A 13,683-nucleotide genomic window follows, 5' to 3' on the forward strand; every position below is an offset into this window, starting at 1 on the left:
GAAAGGAGGAAGAGAGAAAGGGAGGGAGAAAGAGAAAAAGTATGCAAGTCTAGTTTCCAAGTGAGCTTTTCAACCAAATTCAAAGCTAAGCCAACAGTAACAAAAATCTAAGAATGTGAATTTACCCCTTGCCTTTGTAACTGTTGTACTGCTGAGAAGAGATTCCTGACCAAGGAAAATAAAAGAAAACATTTAACTGGGGGCTGGCTTACAGTTTCAGAGAGTTCATCCACTATCATGGAGGGGATCGTGGTGGGAGAGGGCATGATGGCATTATTCTTGAAATGGTTGAGAACTATATCTAGATCCACAGGCAGAGAGAAAAACAGACAGACAGACAGACAGACAGACAGACAGACACTAGGCCTGGCATGTGCGTTTGAAATCTCAAGGCCCACCCCCAGTGACACACTTCCTCTGACAAGGCCACACCCACTCTGACAAGGCCACAACCTCACAATCCTTTGAATCCTTTCAAACAGTTCCCTCCCTGGTCACTAAGCATTCATATACTGAGCCGTTGGGAGCCATTCTCATTCAAATTCCTGTTGGAATTAATTTTATGGAATAATCTGGGAAAAGGTTTAAATAAGCTGAAAATGTGCATAAAACTTACGAAGGAGCTGCCAGCAGTGGTGACTCTCCACCTATAATCTATAATCTCAGCCCTGGGGAAGCAGAAGAAAGAGGGTCACAAGTTCAAGGCCAGCCTGGTCTGCTCTAAACAATGTGTTTCAGGCCAGATAGGGTTGTATAGCAAGGTCTTGTATCAAACACACACACACACACACACACACACACACACACACACACACACACGTGCATGTACATGAATATACATGACGCAGGTAGGGCACAAAAAATAACTTCCATTAAGCAAAGCTAGGCATTATGGGAAAATTCAACGTGAATGAAATCAGAAAGGATTGTGAAAAAAGAAATCTTGTCCATGAAATACATACCCATCAAAATAAAAATCCAGTAGCTAATATACACCATAGGCTGAGAATAGTTTCAAGGAAACATTAGAGACTTGATGATAATGCTGAGACTTTCACCATGGAAACAGCAGAGAGACAAAGAGGAGGTAGGGACCAGAAGGTCCCTTGATGGGCTTTGACAGGTTTCCGAGCTGAGAATGAAATATATTACAGAGCAGCAGTATCTGAGGAGATAATAGTGTATCTTTTATATATATAAAGAGCCAAGGGACTGGAGAGGTGGCTGTGTGGTTAAGAGAAATGGCTGCTCTTGCAGGTGACCGGAGTTTAGTTCCTAGCATCCACATGGTGGGCTCATAATCACCTATAATGCCAGTTCTCTGGGAACTGATTTCCTCTTCTGACCTCCAAGGGCACCAGACATGTTCATGGTGTGCACACATACATGCAGGCAAAACACTCACACACATAAAATAAAACAAATTTACTTTTTTAAAAGAAAGGGGTGAGGGTTGGTGAGAGAGCTCAGTGGGGAAGGGAGTGCGTTGCTTAAGCATCTGAGCCTAAGTTCAAATCCTTAGCCCCCGTGTGACCGCCTGTGTGGCTGTGCAGTTCACCTGGGCATTGGAGATTGAAAGGGAAATTGTGGGGGCTGAGAGTACAGCCCAGTGGTAGAGTGCTTGCCTAGTGCCTATGTGAGGCTCTGTGTTGAATACAAAAAGAAAAGCCAAACAAAACCCAAAAAGTTTCAAGAGAAGTTGGACTTGGTGGTTTATGCCTACAACCCCGGCACTCCGGAATAAATCACAGTGACAATTTATGAGTAAAAATATTTAGAAACGAGAGAAAGGCATGGGCAAGATGGCTTGGAAAGTAAAAGCACTTTTTCTCACAAACCTGGAGACAGAGGTTCAAGGCCCGGAACCCACAGCCATCACTGTAAAATTGTCCTCTGACATCTACACCTACAAGGTAGCACATGCCACTGCTCCCCTCATCATGTATCATGTGTACGTGCACACAGACACACACACAGACACACAGACACACACACACACACACATAGACACAGGCACACAACATAGATACATGGACACATACACATACAGCTACACACAGACACATACACAGATACATATAGACACATACATATATATACACAGACAGACACAAAGGCACATATACACAGACACAGATACACACACAGACAAACATACCTTCACAAACATACAGACACATACAGAGACACACACAAAACACATAGACACAGACATACACACATACACAGATATACACACAACATAGATGCACACAGACACACAGATATACACACAGACAGACACACAGACAATACACAGATACACACAGACACACATAGACAAACATACAGATAGACACATACAGAGATACACACAAAACACATAGACATATACACATACACAGATATACACACAACATAGATACATACACAGATATACACACAGACAGACACACAGACACATACACAGACACACACAGACAAACATACAGATAGACACATACAGAGATATACACGAAACACATAGACATAGACACACACACACATACACAGATATACACACCACACAGAAACACACACAGACACACAGATATACACAGACAGACACACAGACACATACACAGGTACACACACAGATAGACACACAGGAAACATACAGACAGACACACAGAGACACACAGATGTACACATATAGACAGACACACACAGGGAAACATAGAGACAGACACAGAGACACACACACTGGGGGGGGGGAGAGACATACATTTTTTTTTTAAATTACAAAAAAACGAGAGACAGAAAGAATCTAAGGTTGGAAACAAAGAAGCCCTTCCAGGAAAACAGTAGGGAACAACTAACTTAAAGGCTGGAGAGGAAAACCTATTAGCTTCCAAGGCTGCTGTAATAAAACACCGCAAGCTGGAGTGACATAAACCAACAGACATTGTTTGGTAGCTCTGGAGGCCCCAGTTTGAAATCAAAGTGTCTTCTGGGCCAAGCTTCCTTGCCAGGAGCTTGGGAAAGGATTCTCGACACCTCTCACAGCTTCTGGGACTCCGCAGTCACAGGAAAGCGTTGGCTTGTTGACTCCATTCTTCAGTTCTGCCCTATCATGGTCTTCTCTCCTTATGTCTTCCCATTCTCTTTCCTGTGCGTCCACATTTTCTCCTCTTCTTCCTTTCTTCATTCTTCTTCTGTACTTGGATAAACCCCAGGCCTGGAACCTGCTATAAATGCTCTGTCACTGTTTCTAAATATTTAACACACACACACACACACACACACACACACACACACACACACACACACACACACACAGAGTGGAGATCAGAGGACAACTTTCAGGTGTCAACTCTCACCTATCACGTAGATCTCAGGGATGAACTCAAGCTGTTCGTCTTGGCAGCAGGCAGCTTCATGGTGGTCCATCTTGTAAGCCACCCTACCTCTCCTCGTGAGGACGTTAGACATGTTAGATTAGGGGCCCACCATATTTCAACTTGATGGCATCTTGGTTTAACCAACTGTATCTAGAAGAACATCTAACATGAATACAGAATTGTTAACAAGTCTGGTGAAAAACAAAACAAAATGAAACCAAAGGATGCAAATAGACATCAGGAATCATGAAGGTGGTCAACGGACATACCAGATATAGTCAGAAGTCATTGTACCATGAATGATGCTAGAAGTACCTTGAGTATTTATAGCTTCTCGACTAATAAGAAAACTAGAAAATATGAATGATTTTTCTCCCTCCTTCCCTTCCTTCCTCCCTCCCTCTTCCTTCCTTCCTTCCTTCTTTCCTTCCTTCCTTCCTTTCTACCATTCTTCCTTTCTTTCTTCTTTTTCGCAAGAGGTCCCACATAGTCCAGGCTGATCTTGAACTAACTGTGTAGCCCAGGATGGTTTAGAACTCCTGACCCCTCTGCCTCCTCTCCATTCCCTGAGTATGTGGATGATAGGCATAGGCCAGTGGAACCAGGTTGATGAACGCTTCTCTTTAAAATAAGAGTTGACAGTCTTGCTCAACACACGAGGCTTCTTTTTTCGTTGTTTTGACTTATTGGAGTGTTAGGGATCAGCTCTGGAATGTTATGCATGCTAGGCAAGTTCTCTGACACCGAGGTACACCCCTAGCCAGTAGCGCCTAGTCAGAATCAATTTAAGTTGAAATACCACAACTAAGAATCAGGGCCTCAGGGCTGGGGGTGGAGCACAGTGGCGAGTTCTTGACTAGCACCCACAAGGTCCGTCTCCAGTACTGCCAAGAAAACAAAAGTCACAGCTCGCTAGAATCACTTCTATCTCCTGGTTCTTGAGTTGTAGAAAGCAGCAAGGAGCTTACAATTAACTCAAGGGTTTTTGTCAAACGAAAGTTCGTTTTAGTCACGAAGTATGGCACCTAACGGCTGCCATAAACTTTATCCAGTGAGGATAGTCACCTGTGGTGATAGCTTACCTCAGGAATTCACATGGTTGAGTTAAGGGTTATGCCCAAATATGGATGTGGGCTCAGTATACAATTCACGTTTATCTTTAAGGAAACTTGTTCTCATCTTGGAGGGAGTAGCATGTCAGGCTATTTTAAAGATCTCAGATGGTGAGCGACTCCCTGCGTCTTTTCACTGAGCTCGCACCAGATCTCATTTTCAACATTTTATAAGAGAATGTGACTGGGAAAGGTGCTAATCGCCAGCAGTGACCTGGGGGGGTTAGAAAAATAAAACCCTAGGAAGTCTTAATACTAGTCATTAGGCAAATACCTTGTTATATTTGGACACACCAAACACATATTTGCACTTACACAAATATTTCAGTGTGGTTGTGAAAACACTTACAGAAGAAATAATAATATAACCACTGACAGATCCTTGGTACAGCTGCAGACTGCAAATATTTCTTCTCTATGTATATCCATATCCAATAAGAGATAGAGATCTTCAAGCCTGCTGAGCTGGTATTTCACTTACAGGCTATTTTCTGTGTGCTTCTTAGCAAGGGACAAAGCATTCCACATCTGATCCACACCATGCTCCCACCTCTGTGGTTCCGGCTTCTGCCTGTCCATGTCAGCTTAACTGTTTAGTGGTCTGTATGTGTGCTCCCTCACCTTCAGGTCCTGACTTGCTTCCCTTCCTTCTCAGAGATGTCTCTTAGCTTTCCTGATTGGTTTCTCGAAATGTTCTCCTGCTCCTGTTTTCTACAAAGGGCAGCCTCTTCCCAAAGAAGGGGAATTAATGACATTATTCTTTAGATCTTCTTAAAAAAACCACATTTAAATGAAGATACAATGGCTCCCTTTGTTTTTGCTGTGTATTCTAGTTGTAGTCCTGTTTCTGTGATAAAATGCCCCAAAATAAAAAAACGGAGGGGTTTATTTCAGTCTACTGCTCTTCTGCCCAGCTATAGGCTGCAGGCATCTTTATTAAACCAATAGTTTTACGTTAAGGAGTAAGATCATATAGTATCACTTGGTGCACTTAATAATTTGCTCATCCCTAGGGGCAAGCAGACCTTGGGGGCCAGCACTTAGCATTTACAATACATAGCAACAGACGAAACCTCAACAAATAAGTTATGAGCTAGTCAGAGAACAAGTAACACTTTCCCTAGGCATTTATCCATGAACTATTAAGTCTCAGAGAAGTTATTTTGGGGAACTTGGGCACGGCTATGTTTAAAAGCTTGCAGTTACACAAAAGCTCAAAGCAGCTGGTCACATTACATCGCAGTCGAACAGAGCAAAATGAATGCAAAGGCTGTGTCCCATTCTCTGCTCCGCTGGCTTTCTCTGCTCCGCTGGCTTTCTCTACTCTTACATAGTTCAAAACCCCAACCTTGAGGTAGTGCTGCCCAGATAGGGCTAGGTCCTCCCTCATAAATCAGCCGTCAAACACTCTTCCATGGATATACCCACAAGCCAACCTGATCTAGACACTCCCTTGTCAGAGACTCTTCCCAGGTAATTCTTAGTCGTGGCAAGGTGACATTTAACTTTTTTTTTTTTTTGGTTCTTTTTTTCGGAGCTGGGGACCGAACCCAGGGCCTTGCGCTTCCTAGGCAAGCGCTCTACCACTGAGCTAAATCCCCAACCCCAAGGTGACATTTAAAACTATCACAGTGTCCTTTCTCATGTTCGACCTAAACTATCAAGGCATTGCTAAAACCTTGCTTTGTTTGTTTGTTTTTTGTTTGGTTTGGTTTGCAAGGGTGACTTCATTTAGTTTGCATATATTTTCTTTTTGCCTTGTGCTAGAATTAATATCACGCCCGGGTGCAAGGCATAAGAGGGATGTGCCATGACTAAGCTCCCAGTTTATGTGCTGTTCTGTCTCCCATGTGCATCTATCGATGTGCCTTTGCTTTTAACAGCCTCTCCATCTGAGCACTTATTGCCCCTATAGCTCCTCTTACCATCTGAAAACTCAAGACTAGAGCCGGGACCTCTCACCGAGGATGTAATTGAATTAGAAATCACATCTGGACCACTGGGATTTTCCCACTGTGCCCCAACTGTCCTCCTCAGGAATCAGCTTTAAAAATGCCCATCTAAGAGATATTCCTGGAATTTCCTAGGAGCCTGTCCTTTCTTTGACCTCCTGTATATTTAAGGGTTTCCCTCTCTGGAGGTTATACTTTTCATTTTGCACTATGGTTATTTGTACATAGCACTATGTCCCCAAAAGGCCTGTGTGTTAAAGGCTTGGCCACTAGAATGGTACTTTTTGGAGGCGTGAGGTCCTTATAGAGAAAGCCCTGCTGTGAAGACTTTGTGTCATTGAAGAGGACTATGGGACTCGGGCTCTGTCCTCTTTCTCTTTGTTCTCTGGCTCTCTATGTGGAGAATGGGTTCTGCATACACCCAAGCCATGATGTGCTACTTTACTATTTGCCCCAAAAGCAATGGGGCTAATCTGTCATGGGCAGAGAACTCCACCATTGTGAGCCCAAATCTACCTTTTCTCTTCACAAGCTGATTATCTCAGTTATTTGTCCTAGTGATGGGAAGATGGCTAACTGGGGTCTTATTTTCCTTTCTGTTATTGGGCCTTTCGAGGCTGGAACCTGTCTTATTCAGGCGTGTGCCTCTCTTAACCTTGTGTTAGTAGAGGCTCATTGCATACATAGTAAATTAATGGAACGCCTTTTGGAATCTGGATAATTTGTGGCTAGAGAAAGCATACAGAACCAGCCACAGAGGCGTACCAGTTAGCCTGGGACTCCTTTCATGCTATGTCTTTGTGGGTCTACCTTCACATTTTCTGTGGTTCTGGACTTTGTGTAATAATGGAATATCTGTGCAACCCAAATGTGTTACAGCAGCCCTGTGCAACTATTACTTGAGACCGAAGAACTGAAAATTTAATATTGTGCAATTTAAGTGGGTTTATATTTAAAAAAAAGTCACGTATGTGGCTACCACATTAAATAGCACAGTTGTAGACTATGTTGGCACTTTGTTCCGCTGACCCCCTTTGAATTTGCTTGAAAAAATTCTAGCTTGCTTGTTTGGCAAGACATGGCTTCATTCTCCCCTGGGCTACCAACTTGACATTTGTTATTCATCCTAGAAGAGAGAAGGACTCCAAGAGCTTTGTAAGTACCTTTTGTCTCACCTCCCCTGACCCCTGCACCCAGGTTTGGTTTGTGAAGGGTAGAGATGATGACGCTGTGGAGGTGGTATGTCGCCATTCGCAACTGTTTTTAGAGCTTTGAGCCCACGTCTTGCTCATGCTCTGTGCATGCTCACCCGCTGAAACGGCAACTCCCACACCGTTTGCTGTTGTTTTGAATCTCAAACTTTTCTGTTGTAATTACTATTTTATTTATTTATTTAGCTGGTTGGTTGTGTGTATGTGTTTGTATGTGAGGGCATATGCATGCACAACACACGTGTGGAGGTATGCACAGTAGCCCTCACCCTCCAGGTTGCTTTTGTGATGGTGTCTTTTATTGCTTGCTGCTAAACTGGAGCTTTAGCTTCTAGGGTCTCTCAGGGGCCTGCCTCCCCCCAGGTAGATCAGAATGGCAAAGCCGTTCTGAGTCATGGCGACAGTTTGAGGCCAGCTTGGCCTATATGAGACCCAGTTTCAAACAAACAAACAAACAAACAAACAAACAAACAAACAAACGGGGGTAGGGTGTGGTGGTGGGATGTAGTGGGGTAGACTCGCTACTCAAAAGAGTTCTAACTTTCTTCTTTCCTGTTAACATTTAAAGTTAGCATACGCAGTGAGGTTTTTACTATATAGAATTTTCAGACATGTTATTATCTTTTTTTTTAATTTGTGGTCAAATCTGTGAGACTCAGTTCAGAGGCTTTACTGGAACACTGAGGGTTTTCGAGGTACCTAGACAGAACGTTTGGTGGAAATAGGATATGAATTTGTCTGTATACTTATTTAAGGCCCTCTTTCTCCATCTTTCTCTTTGGGACAGAGTCTCAGTATGTGGCTTTAACGTTCCTGGAACTCTTTAAATAGACTAGGCTGACCTCTAACCCACAGAGATCCATCCGCCTGAGTGTGCCTCCCAGGTATGAGACTAAAGGCTTGCTCTACCAAATCTGGCTTAAAACTTTCTCTTTAGGGGAAGTTTTTCTTTTCTTTTTCCATTTAAGATCTGCGGCCACAGGCTTACCCTGACACCTAGTTAAAGCAGGCCTTTGAATACTATCTTTTTTTGTGGATGAGATAATTGATCAAAGCGGAGAAATCAGAGTCCTGCCTGGGTCTGTGAAAGCATTTTGTTTTATCTCTCCTCTAAACACACTTTAGCAAGATTACGTGCGTTGTTCTAGGTACCCAGCTTAAATCAGAGCCCCTTGCTGACTGCACCCTGTGTGAGCCGTCTTCAAGACCCACACGGCAGTCCCGAAGGAGCTCAAAGAGTACTGGATAAATTAATAAGAGCTTCAGAGAGGGGCCAACCCTGGAAATGCCCTCTCTGTGGAACTGTTCTGTGGCCTGCACTCTGAACGCTAGCTCACGACGACGTCCAAAATATGAAAAGGAAAGAAGGAGCCAGAAGGGAGTGTGCTTGAGGGACAAGAATTTTAGCTGGCAACAGTTAACCACACTTCCCCTGCTATTTGACATGTGTTATATAAGGGAACCAATCCCAAGACAAAACAAAAAATAAATTGCTTTGACTATAAAGTGGAAACACAGAACAAATTAGAACTGACTTCCTTTAAATTTTTTTTTTTTATTTGTGTGGGATGAGTTTGCTTAGGCGTCCTCTTTTTTGCCTGCTTCTCGATACCACAAAACACAGTATATTATTTCTCCTACTGTCTATTGCAGAGCCAATTTTCATACATTAAAAATATGTTTTCAATCTTCTCAAAATGCTTATGAATTACACGCACACATGCATATGGGCAATAAATTACTTTTATTGGATTAATTAACTCTGACATTCCTCTGTAGCTCCCTATAGTTCAAAATTTGAAACACTTAGCCCTGATTTGAACTCAGTGCTCCCAAAGTGAGTGGATTACAGGTAAAGGTTCTGTTTGTAGGCTGTTTGCCTTTGCCTAGATACATACTAGCCCTGAGAAAAAGGAACAAATAGTGTCCCTCTCAGCCCTATCTATATCAACACCAATGAAGAAAACACACTCTCTAGTCTATACCCACTGCCCAGGACAGGTGGCCTTGATCTGCCGATTATTAATATAGAAATATTATTAATATTCTTATAACTCCAAAATTATATTTCTGCTTTGGACTTCTCTCCTGGATTCCAGGGATACACATATACATATACATACATACATACATACATACATACATACATACATACATATGTTATCATATACATGATTTCCCTTAGGTGTTTGTGGTGGTTAGTATTCACTGTCAACTCAACAACCACTAAGCAGGCTTCTGGGTATACCTAGGAGAGATTATCTAATTGACATCCTCTGGGGATGCCTGTGAAGGATCTCATTGGGGCGGGAAGACCTGCCCACTGTGGGCAGAGCCATTCCCTGAGCAGGAGATTCTGGACTGTTTTAAATTGGAAAGGGTAAGTTGAGCTCTGCATGTATTAATTCATTATTCCCTGTGGCTGTCACATGACCAGCTTCTCTGAAGTCCTGAATGTGGCTGTCACATGGCCAGCTCTCTGAACCTTCTGACAATATCACTTTGGTGATAGACAGGCACCCAGAAACTGTGAGCGTAAACAAGGTCTTTCGCCATTAAGTTGCTTTTGTCGTGACATTTTGTCACAGCAACCTAAAAGAAAGTAAGACACTAATCGGCTTCTAAACTGGACAGTCTGAAAAGGAACCATTGGGTTTACACCCTTGAAACCCACTCTTCTCTGTGAGCCACATATCAGGGACCAGCATCCTTGCTTATCTGGCTGGTTATCCTGAAGTTTGGCAAATCTATATGTCCTATATCCACCACCACAACAAAGATATGAAAGACCCCATCAACTAACATATCCTCCTGTATCCTCCCTTTACAGTTGCCCCTTCCTCTGACCACCAGGCTTAGGCAAACACTCTTCAACCTCTATCCCCAAAGTAGTGCTTTTCTGGAACGTTATATGAACAGAGTAGCACAGCCTATGTTACTGTCTTGTCTTTTACTTACAAGGCTTTTGAGATTCATTACACGGGGCATTTTCATAGTCCATGACTCTGTTACTGAGTAGAAGTCCATGGTGTAGACCTATTGTAGTTCACATATCCATCTGCCTGCAGAAGGACATTTATGCTGTTTCCAACTTTCGATGATTCTCATCAAAACAACTTCAATTACCAGGTGTCTGTTTTTGTTTATTTTTAACTCTTGAAATGCTGGGGATTGAACTTAGGACTTCTATGCGTGCTGGGTACCACTGATCACAGCTGCAGCCATACCCTTTGGTCATTCTTAACAGATAATATATACACTCCAAGGTACAAACCAGGCAGGACTATCACCACTTTACATGGCATCTGTACAAGGCATTGCTAGACTGTTTTCCAGGGGAGTTGCCATTTTCTAGCCCTGCCAGCAGTGTGTGAGAGAACCAGCCACTGGTTCCAAATCCACATTTGTCACTGTTCCACTTGAGCTGGATGTGTGGTCCCACTGTGCTTTTAGCTTGCATTTCTCTGATGTCTGGTGAGATTAAATACCACCTCCTGTGCTGCCCATAAGTATCCTCAAGTACAATGTCTAAGTGCTTTATTTTCTTCTCTCCTCTGCCCCTTCATTCTAGAATTACATCTGCCTGCCTGCCTATCTGTCTGTCTGTCTATCATCTATCTATCTATCTATCTATCTATCTATCTATCTATCTATCTATCTATCATCTATTTATCTATCTTCTATCTACCTATCACCTATCTACAATCTATCTATCTATCTATCTATCTATCTATCTATCTATCTATCTATCATCTATCTATTGTGTGTGTATGTGTGTGCACGCATAACTTAGAGGACAATTAATAAAAGTTGGTTCTCTCCTTCTAACCCATGGGTCCTGGAGTCTGAACTCAAGTTTTCAGGACTAGCGGTAAGTACCTTTACATATTAAGCTATTTAAGTAGCCCTTCCTTTTTTTATCCTGGAGATTAAACCCGGGAATTTTTACATGTTAAACATGTGCCTCACTACTGTGTTACATGCCAGTCCGTGCCTTATCTGTGTGTGTGTGTGTGTGTGTGTGTGTGTGTGTGTGTGTGTGTACAAGTAGGGGCCAGAGATCAATGATGAGTACCTTCTACTATTGCTCTCCTCCTCACCTTTTGAGACAGGGCTCAGTGAATCCAGAGCTCACTGATTGGCTTGACCATTTGTCTATCAAACTCTGGGGGTCTGCCAGGCCCTGCCTTGCCAGCACTGGCTTATAGACATGTACAAGCAAGCTCAGCTTTTACATGGGTGCCAGGGTTCTGAACTCATCTTCCAGGCACTCTACTGACAGAGCTGTCTCCCCAGACCCTACCTTGCTCTCATCAAGAGCCTGTGATTGACCTACCCATCTAATTTGTGAAAGTACATGTCATAATGTTCCTACAACAAAATGGCCTAACATATTTCTCAGAACATAGTCCAATTATTATGCAACACTTCAAAATAGCTCCTTCCCCTATTCCTGCCTGAAGGATGGGAAAACCTCCCTTCAGTATTAACTGTGAGAATCTGGTAAGGCACCAGCAGGTAAATCTCACTTGTACCTTCTCTCAACAGCTCAGAATGGGTCTCCTAGAGTTTGTATGTGCAGGTGCAGGTGCAGGTGCAGGTGCAGGTGCAGGTGCAGGTGCAGGTGCAGGTGCAGGTGCAGGTGCAGGTGCAGGTGCAGGTGCAGGTGCAGGTGCAGGTGCGTGTGTGTGTGTGTGTGTGTGTGTGTGTGTGTGTGTGTGACAAGGCCTTGCTATACAGCCCTGTCTGGCCTGAAACACACTATTTAGAGCAGACCAGGTTGGCCTTGAACTTATGACCCTCTTTCCTCTGCTTCCCCAGGACTGAGATTATAGATTATAGGTGGTGAGCCACCACTCCTAGCAGCTCCTTCATATATTTTATGCACATTTTCAGCTTATTTAAACCTTTTTCCGATTATTCCATAAAATTAATTCCAACAGAAGTGTGGTGGTTTGAATGAGAATGGCTCCCATCGGCTCATATATTTGAATGCCTAGTGACCAGGGAGGGAACTGTTTGAAAGGATTCAAAGGATTGTGAGTTATGGCCTTGTCAAAGTGGGTGTGGCCTTGTCAGAATGGGTATGGCCTTGTTGAAGTGGGTGTGGACTTGTCAGAATGGGTGTGACCTTGTCGGAGTGGGTGTGACCTTGTCAGAGTGGGTGTGGCCTTGCCAGAGGAAGTGTGCCACTGGGGGTGGGTCTTGAGGTTTTAAAAGCACATGCCAGGTCTATCTGTCTATCTGTATTTAGAAGGCAGAGGACAACCTCAAGTGTCATTTCTCAGACACCGTCCCTCCCTCCCTATCCTCAAAAGAGTCTCTTACTGGCCTGGAAGAGTAGTTGGATAGGCCAGAGATCAACCAGTCTCCCCTGTCTCCAGCACTGGCACTATACATGTGAGTCACCACAGCTAGTTTTTTCGGGTTTTGTTTTTAACATGGAACTGGGGTCCTTCCGTTTGTACAACAATCACCTTCCGGACTGGGTGGTCCTTCCACCCAAACCCTGGAGGTTCTGACTCAGATTCATCTACACTGAACCTGCAGCCCCTGCCAATCATGGATCAAGTTTCTCCACAGTGCACAGACGCTCGGGCAATTTCTGCTTGCTGATTCTGCCTCTCCTGTGCTGTGATTCTCTGCATCCACATCTTGCCTGTCTCTCTGGCCTGGAAGAAGGCAGTTCGCCCGGGCATCCACTTTCATTTTCTTTCAATTTGCAGAGCCTTTCACTTGTAGTTAAAATGCGGGGAGCAGCTCCTGACAGCCAGACCAGCTGTGGCTCACTCAGCTTTTAATCCTCGACGGTGTTTCCCTGGAAGCAGAAACATCTTAATTTAATATAATTCCAGTTTCCAGTCCCTCCTTATACAGATCAAGTTGTTGTGCTGCACTTAAGAAATGTCTGCCCCGCTCAAGGTCTCAGGTTTTCATCCCTCAGACTTGTTCTTTAAAGTACAAATCAGAGAGCGTCCAATGTGCCTGCCTAGATTCTCCAAGGGTTTTCCCTCACCTCAGAATAAAACAGGAACTCTTCCTTCTGGGT

Source organism: Rattus norvegicus, chromosome 13 (genome assembly GCF_036323735.1).
Source record: "Rattus norvegicus strain BN/NHsdMcwi chromosome 13, GRCr8, whole genome shotgun sequence".
Lineage (NCBI taxonomy): Eukaryota > Metazoa > Chordata > Mammalia > Rodentia > Muridae > Rattus > Rattus norvegicus.